The sequence below is a fragment of the Corvus kubaryi genome, unplaced genomic scaffold (assembly GCF_017639235.1).
Source record: "Corvus kubaryi isolate FWS band 111438036 unplaced genomic scaffold, C.kubaryi_AGA036_p1.0 65328, whole genome shotgun sequence".
NCBI classification, from domain to species: domain Eukaryota; kingdom Metazoa; phylum Chordata; class Aves; order Passeriformes; family Corvidae; genus Corvus; species Corvus kubaryi.
Genome location: NW_024581923.1, coordinates 278,990 through 287,947, shown reverse-complemented (window position 1 = coordinate 287,947; position 8,958 = coordinate 278,990).

Here is an 8,958-nt window from a genome sequence, read left to right as displayed (position 1 = left end):
ACATTTAGTTGCATAAACAAATCTTCCTGATGCAAGCTGTCTTTAGATGAGACTTCTGGAGTGCACAGTGAGCCTGTAAAATGCCTGTTGAAGGCATTGCCACATTATCAGTGGTGAGCCAGATCCAGTGAGCCCTCAGCTCTCAAGACATGGCTTTCCAGGATCAGTTTGAGTTGTGTCTGGACACCATTTGCTCCAGCAATGCTGGGTCTCAGGAGAGCAAAAGACCCAGTGTGGGCTTCAGGCCAGAGCAACTGGTATCTCTCCATCTCCCCAGTTGGTAACTTCCCTTTCCCTTTCCTCCTTTTATCTTCATCTCCTTCATTCTTTTTTTTCCCCTCTTTCAAGGTTTCTCCTCTTCTTCAATAAGCTGTTTCTCTTTTTTTTCCCTGTTCCTTTCTCTGCCCTCTGCTTCACCTGCCTCATTTTTTTCTTGTCCCTAGCCACATCTCTTGCCCTTGTCACACAGATCTGCCAAGATATTCCCTGTTGCTTTTAACTTCATATTACTTTGTGGCTTACTTCAAACCCTTTTCCTCTGTGTGACAGGGCTCCTCATTTTTCTCTTCTTTGTCTTGTTACACATTAGCTTATTTTTTGTTATTGCTTGGCTATTTCTCTCATTTGCCTTTTCACCCCTGTTGTTCTTTCAAGAAATTTCAATTGTGCATTACACCTTTTCTCGGACCAGCCAGAAGTGTCCCCCCTCTGCTTCTCATAGCAACTGATGATGCTTTGAAAACTGTATTTTCTACTTTCATCATAATCACCAGCCTCCTTTCATCCCTTCTAGAACTTACTTTGGGTCTATGCATCACACAGCTTCCTAACTTTAGTCATGTTGTTCATGGCAGAACAGTCTCTACTGGTACTTCTGTAGCTATGTTCATACACCCAAGTACTCTGCAACTTTACTTGGCCCCTCGTGATAGAAGCTCCAGGCAACATTGAACTTGCTGAGGATCAGCAACTTCACGTTATCTTCTGGCCCACCATTACTGCAATGTGTTTTATGAGCTGGTGTGAGGAGACGTAACAGGCTGTGTGCAGCCCAGCCATAAAAAAAACCAACCCCAAACCAATCCAAAGATGCTGCAAGGTAGTTTCTTCCCTCCTGAGTGCATATAAATTGATTTTCTCATTCCAGTGTCGAGTTCATGTCTAAAATGGTGATGGTTTTTCTTCTAAAAAATGCTCAGTCACCTTCCAAACTCACTTGTGTGAAAGCACTCTCAGCTTTCAGAGTGAATTTCACAGCATGATGACATGCCATGTTCATGTACTTTCTTTCGAATTTCTTCTCCTTGCTATGCATTGTGGAAAGTCTTGAGTGACAGATTCCTGTTCACCTGCACCAAGCCACTCCTGAATTTGCATGCTTGCACCATATCACTTGGCTGCCTTCTCCTTTCCCACTCTGAGAGCCCTGCTCAGGCTGCCTGGAAGTCTTCTCCACCTCCAAGAGCTCTTCTCTTACTCTGCTATTTTTTTCCAGCTATGGACATTGGATATGCGAGATGTGAACATGCCATGGTGTTGCTAACAGCACTGAAATGCCTTCTGTCTGGTTTGCTGCTCTATTCCCCATAATGCTGAGCCATCCGTTTGTCCTCTTGAGCATTGTGCATCATTAAGCTGATGTTTACCAAGAAATACCACAATGACACTGACACCTCCTTCCTTAGCACTGAGAGTTGGTTTGGAGGCCATCACTATTTTAACATCATTTCTGAAAGCACAATGGAAAAAATTAAAAATGCAGAGTAGAAATCAATGTACACTTTTCTGAATTTGCTAGCACTGAATTTTTCTGAAGTTGCTTGGCATCATGAGATTCTGCTGCAATTCTCGACCCATAGTTCTGATTTTAACTACCTTGAACAGTTACATATCCTCAGTAAGTATTATTTCCAGTAATTACTCTTTTATCCAAAATAATTTATAAAGCTATTGAACAACAGTGATTCCATCATAGGTGTAATGGGACTACAATGAGAAACTATCTTCATGGTAAAAACTCTCCATTACTCCTCTTCTTGTATCCTGTTTTGTAACCATTCAGATGTGGGGAGCTTCTTTCTGACTGATTGACTTCTTTACAAGAAGAACCTGTCAACACTCTTTTGGAATTTGAGGTACAATGTGTCATCTCGATCACTCTTGTCTACAAGGTCACTAACTTTTTAGAAAAGGCCATTATATTTACAACAACTGCCTGCAAGGAGATTGTAGTGAGGTGGGCGCCAGTCTCTTCTCTTAGGTAACAAGTGGCAGGACAAGAGGAAATGGCCTCAAGTTGCACCAGGAGAGGTTTAGATCAGATATTTGGAAAAAATATTTTAAGGGCAACGGTTGTAAAGCATTGAAACAGGCTTCTCAGGGAAGTGGTGGAGTCACCGCCCCTGGAAATGTTCAAAAAACATGTGGATGTGGCATTTGAGGACATGGTTTAATGGTGAATGTGGTGGCGGTCCCAGGTTGATGGTTGGACTTTATGATTTTAAAGGTCTTTTCCAAACCTAATGATTCCATGGTTCTAAAGTGCGTAATATCCTTCAAGTCAAACTGCTTCTCACTCTTCTTCAGTTCATTCTATATTTATCTGGTGTCTACTTTTGGTGGTTTTACTATCTTTGTAGCTAATTAGTCCAGTGGAACAGTCGGTAGCTTTTTAGAGTTCCAAAGAAGTGGAAAGCTGTCACCTTCCACTCCTGTGACACCAATGACAATTGGTTCAACAGTTTCTTACTTGGCTTTCTTCTAGGTAAAAGCCTGTTGACTTGTGTACTAGTTTGAAAACAAACCAGTGGGAGACACCAAGTCAGAATAACAATTTAATGGAAATTAAAGAAAAGGAAAAAAAAGGTAAAAGAAAACACTGTCAAACTGACAGAGTCAAGGTACAACCCGACACCCTGTTAGGCAGGGTGGTGGTAGCAGTCTGGTAGAATGGTGGCTGCAGTCCTCTGAAGCAGTGATCCTGTAGTAAAACAGTCTGCTCTTCCTCAGGAAGTCCAATGGTGGCTCTGTAGCTCCTGTCCTCTGGAAATCCAGTGGGAAGCGGTGTCTCTGGTGTTCAGCCTCAGATTATATCCACGATGGGATGCTTGGTTCCTCCCTCTGGGTGGAGCATCTCACAATGGGGTAGTGAGTCATGAGGCCAAGTGTTGATTAGGCTCATTGACAGAAGATAGTCCGGAGGGAGTTATCTCTGAGTCAGGCGGCAGGACAATGATGGGCAATTAACAGCAAGATAGTCTGGGGGGAGGAGGCAAGGAAACACTGCCCCACCTGATTTCAACAGCTCCTGAGGATGGTAATAGAATACACTGCAACCCAGGACAACTTGTTACTGTTCAATCCATTTACTTTAAATCTATCTCTGATCCTGTGTCAATATGAGTATTTCTTAACATTGCCCCAACAGCAGAATTGTTACAATTCTGCTTTTTCTGTTCTATTCTATTACAATTCTACTTTTTTTTAGCTAGTTATTCCCCATTCATCATTTATGCAATTATTTCTCCATATTCCACACAGTTCTTAGTATTATCTTTTATTGCAATCCATCATATTGACACCAGATCTTTTCTCCAACATGTTGCGGTGGCTGTGAATTTTGACCCTAGATCCCCAAATGCCTGTTTCTCTTTCAAGCATCCCCTCATGTCTGAATTTAATAGTTCTGTCATCTGTCTTATTATTGAAAATATTGAACAGCTCTTTCCAGGATGAAATCTGTGAAATGTTATTTAATGTCTCTCAGCAGCAAATTAATAGCATTACATTAATTACATTTCAACCATGTTCAAAGTCACAGTTTCATCTTAACCCTATTTCCGTTGTTTAGTAATGAAATATTAAAAACCTCACTCAAATCTACTTTTCCTCCTGCTTACACAAAGGCAGCCAGTTACACTGTCAGATAGGACATTAGACTGGTTTGACGTCAATTATTGCAAAGATTCTCATTGACTGATCTTTATAATCTCATTATTCCCTGGGGGAGAGGCAGACCAACGGATCACTTGAGTTTGTCACAATTTATTTTCAGATCTCAAAACTCCGACTTCCTTCTTCTGTACCGTCCTTAAAACCAGGTGGTTTTTTTCACCCTCATGCTCTCCCAGGGGCATCACCCATCTCTAAGGAGTCCTTGGAGGTGATGTCTTACAGCTCAGAGTCTGTAGCAGCTGGTACTCCCAGTGCTCCTGGGGAAGTACCATCAGCCTCTGTTGACTTAAATACCTCCAACAACCTAAATACTCTTTAAAATGCCCTTCCCTGATCTGCAGTGTGCTGATGTCTGCTTGCAAGTCAGCTTTTCTTCTGAGACTGGGTCAGACGTGAAACCTTTCAGCACGTTCTGCATTGCCCCCATTAGTTTTCCCTTCCCTTCATCTGTTTCTCTTTTTCACTTGGATGAGCCCTGGCACCATGCCTGCCTCCTCCCAGCTGGTAGGATGGACCTTCTGCTTCCTCCAACTCTTCCTTTCAACATATGTAACACAAAACTCAACACACACCCACGCACTGGATGCAATTCCTGCAACATAGGGCACTTTCATTTTTGCAATATCATGTACAGTGTCAAGACCTCAGGTGGCACAACTTTTCTGTGAATAATCAATATGTGTACATATGTTCCCCTTTTTTCTTTAGTCAGTGCTTATGTTCAGGCAAAGAACAAAAGAAGTACAACTTTTAAAGGGTGTATATATATCCTGCCTCTGCGTATTTTGAATTCTGAGACTGATCCGTATTCAAGTCGTAAAGGATCAAAATGGGGTTCTCATTGAATTTTCTGTATCACTCAGAAAAAAAAAGATGGTAGAAGAGCTCTGAATCCCACTGTTTCTCAGACTTTGTGATGTGAACATCAAAAATAGTGCCATTTCCCCCTTTCTTTTCATATATTTAACAGCTGATAATAGCAATTTATCACCTTTCTTCACCATCTTTAAACCTACTAATAATAAGGACATATGGCCCAACATAATTACAAACAAACAAGCACTTGACAAATGCCAAAAAAAATACATTTCATGATAAATTTTCCTCAGTACTTAGAGTCTGGTTTACAGCTCACAGCTTTGCAAGGCTCTCAATTTGAGTACAAATCAGTGGGTTTCTATCCTACATTATCCCTGTGTTACACAGTGGATCATGTCTGGTGAAGTGCTTATCACCAGGTAAGAGCAGCTTCCTCACATTTCAAGATTGCTCTTTCTCCCTCAGGTGCTAAGTGGGTTTTCTTCCCATTTAGCTACCTCACTTTTCCTCCCCCTTCAAAGCTCTTCTCTGGGCTCAGGACTGGACCTGCTGCAACACCTATCCACCAGCATTCACCAGTTCCTTTTTACCCCTCCCCCATTCCCTAACCCAGCACTCCTCTGTGTGGTTTTGGCCTTTAACAGGATGCTGATGTGGTATGAACCCCAGTCACTAATGGGAGAAGCATAAAACAGGGAGAAGCAAAGCTTAGTCAAATATGAAGGCACTTAATAGGTATTTAATAAGATTTTTATACTTCTCACAGATCTTTATAGTACCAATACACCTTTGCCAATCCCATGTCCATCCTGCCAAGTCTTTGTTCCCTGCAGGAACTTGTACTGCCTCCACTGCCCTCTTCTGCCTTGCCCAGGTGTAATTTGATGGGAAGACCAAGGAGAACACGGGTGCTGGTGATGCTTTTCTTGGTCTTAAAATCAAGAGTCAAACACGGTTAGAAGGGAAAAGGGATTTTACCTTTGTATTTATTTTAAGGATCATTAGGTGCACTACATCCAGGTTGAATGCATCAAAAGGCACACCGCAATGCACACTGCAATGCCCACTCTACAAAAATCTGGTATAACATTATAGGTTTTACTAATTAGCATATCTATCAAAGATTCTCTAATGAGAGGCTCGAATGAGCCCTCTTCTCTAAGGAACCTTCCCCTGGATGGTTCTATCTTAGTTTATAAAATGTGTTCTGGAGACAACCTTGGTGTCTGGGGCACACTGATCTTTAACTACTAAGCTTCTAAAATGTTTAGTCTCTTAGCTTGACAAACAAGTCTAAGAATGTTGGCAAAAAAACCACTAAGAATACAGAAGTTATAAAAAGGTATAAAAGGGGTATGAAAGGAAAGGAAAAAAAAATCATCATGGCATCACTGGCATTCCCCTGTCCATCATGGCATGAGGTCTGTACAGCACAGCAGGTGCAGGACGGGAGGCACAGCACAAGCTCACACAGGGATGGGGGGCCCAGAGCTGAGTGCCATGGCACAGCTGGCAGGGATGAGGGAGTCCCATCGCTTTCATTACTTTCCAGTTAAAAGTCCTGCTGAAAACTGGCCCAGCAAGCTCCATATGCCCTGTTGCCTTGCCTCAGTGGTAAGGGAGGCTGTGGATCAGCCACACTGCAGTACAGAATGAGCTGCAGAGCTCATATCTGACAAAATTTAAGTATGTGGTGGTCTCAGAGTGTGGTGATGGGAATTCCACAGTCTCTGCCCCAGAGAAGGGCTGGGGGTATCTCCCAAGCATGAGATAAGTAGAAAGGAAGAGGGCCCCCTGAGTGGCTCAGCCCCAAAAGCTGCTGCCAGGCTTCCTGAGGAGGCAGGCACTTCTGCTCAGGGTAGGAGGTTTGGGGTGAGTTGCAGCTACATCCCCCTGTTAAAATATTGTTGATGACACTTTGTACAAAGTGACAAAGATTTTGCCACAGCCACATCTCAGCAGTATTTCCTGAGTCAGGATCTGTTCTGACATCTCTTCTCTGATCTGAGGTCTTCCATGCAGATCTAAGAACACCAAACAGGATGGAGAGAGCAGACTGTTCCAGAATTTAACAAAATCTGATAATAATAACGTTAGCATTAGATCATTCTGCCAAACCCAGCAGCAGTGTTCCTCAAGGATGTCACCCCTTGGACCCAGGAAAACTGTATGAATCTGGCTGCAATACTTCAGCAGCTTTCATTTTTCTCTTGAGGAAAATACATTAGTTCTTGCTTTTTCCTGAAGAACTGAAACTGTATCTTGATTTAACTCCTCAAGGAAGAAATGTTCTCAGTCATAATTAGGTTATCCTACTAAGAGTGTAAAATAGGTTGCTGTCTACTACTGATGCATTGCCTTCCATAGAGAAAAGAGAGTACAGTTTATAGGTGGGAAATGTATATTCCAGAAGTAATTGCAAACTAAAATGCTACGATGGGTAATGACCTCTCGCACATTTGTTTTGGTTGCTTTCAAAAGCTCTTATTTCAAAGACGAAGAATACTGGGGGGTTTCTGGTGCACATTGCAAGTGTGGACCTGACATTCCTCTGGCACATGTCCTGTGAAGCTGGGCATTTGGAAATGCCTGCTGGGACTTTCAGATGTCATGGTTGGGCTGTTTCTTCTGAAAATCAGACACTGTTAACCCTAACCGTGCAACCCTTTTTGCTGTGTTGGAGTGACTGTAGGAGCCATAGGAAGTATCATGCTTTGAAATACAAAAAGAGTAACTGCTTTTTGCCTTGTGTCTGTAGCAGTACTGACCAAAATCTAGGTTGGCTGATTTTCTTCCCCAGCTTTCCTAAGCTTCAGCCACCTCGCTGCCTCCCAGCCCCAGCAAGCCTCAGACTTTGAGGCAGAGGCATCTCAAGATCTTCAGTGGGTAGATCTGGGGCAAGAACAATGACTTTGAAGAGCTTGCATCACCCCAGCTGCCATCAGGGGCCCTAGAGCTATTCTAGCAATGCACAGGGAGCACTGTGAATAAATGCCGCTCTGCTCCAGTTGTTGCTTTTTCACAAAGCATCTCTGTGAGCTTCATGAGACATGAAATGCCTTTTGGCATTGTAATGGCTAGGAGATAAATATTGACATTGTAGGGGGGGGAGAAAAGGATTGTTCATTATTCAGTATATTTTACCTCAGGAATGATGGTTGAGTTTTAAAGACAGCCTGTCACCCCAGTGAAGGCAGGAGTGACACTCACAGCCGGTCGTGCTGAGCAATCTGTGTGCAATGTCTGGGCTGAATCTCCCAGGTGTGGCTGTCAGCGCAAACACCCAGGGACAGCAGACATGCAAGGGGAAGCCACAGCAGCTTTCCATCGATCCACAGCCCAGACAGGCAGGGTAATGGGGTCCCATGATGGAGCTGCCATTGATCACTGAGCCAGCAGAGGACTGCCCAGGAACGAGAGCAGAAAAGATATTTATTGAGTAGAAAGAAATGGGGCTTCAAATTGCAGTAACTGGGTAACAGGTAAAAATGTTTTGCTGCCACAGAGCTGTGACAAGGGGAACAGGACTGGCAAAAAGAAATACTAAACACTCGAACCAAAGCTCAAATGAACATGGTACCCTGTAGTGGATAGAGCATGGGGGACACTTTGTACTTGTTTGTGACAAGGAAATAAAGTTCGTTTTACAGGAGATGGAGAAACACTTGGAGGAAATAAAAGGAAGCACCCAGGATTGCTGAGTGAAGAGGGTGGGGATGATTTGGCCATGAATCCTTGATGGCCATGACTTGAAGTTTCTCTTGACAAGCAGAATAGGGACAGAGCCACTATGGAACATTAGATAAGACCTAAAAAGTAAATGAAAATTAGAAATTGCAAGAACATGGCCTGCTTCATCCCTGTTCGAATACCAGCATTATTCCTGAACAGCCAAGAGTTTACTAGGGCACTTTAAAGTCATGTAAATCGGTCAGCTTGTTGGCAGAATCTGCTTATCCCCAAAACACGAGAAATTACTTCCTGACGGCCAGATGAGAAGCAGGCAGCAATGAGACATATCAGCAAGGGTGTAGAACAAGGCAGAAGACTCCAGAAAGGGCATTTTGCATTTGCAAGTGTTCTTCTGTGTGATGCCCAGGTCCAAGCAGTGCCACAGAAGCTGCTTCTTGTAATGGCAGTGGTGCTGCATGGCCAAAGACTCCCCCAAACACTGGTCTTCCTGTG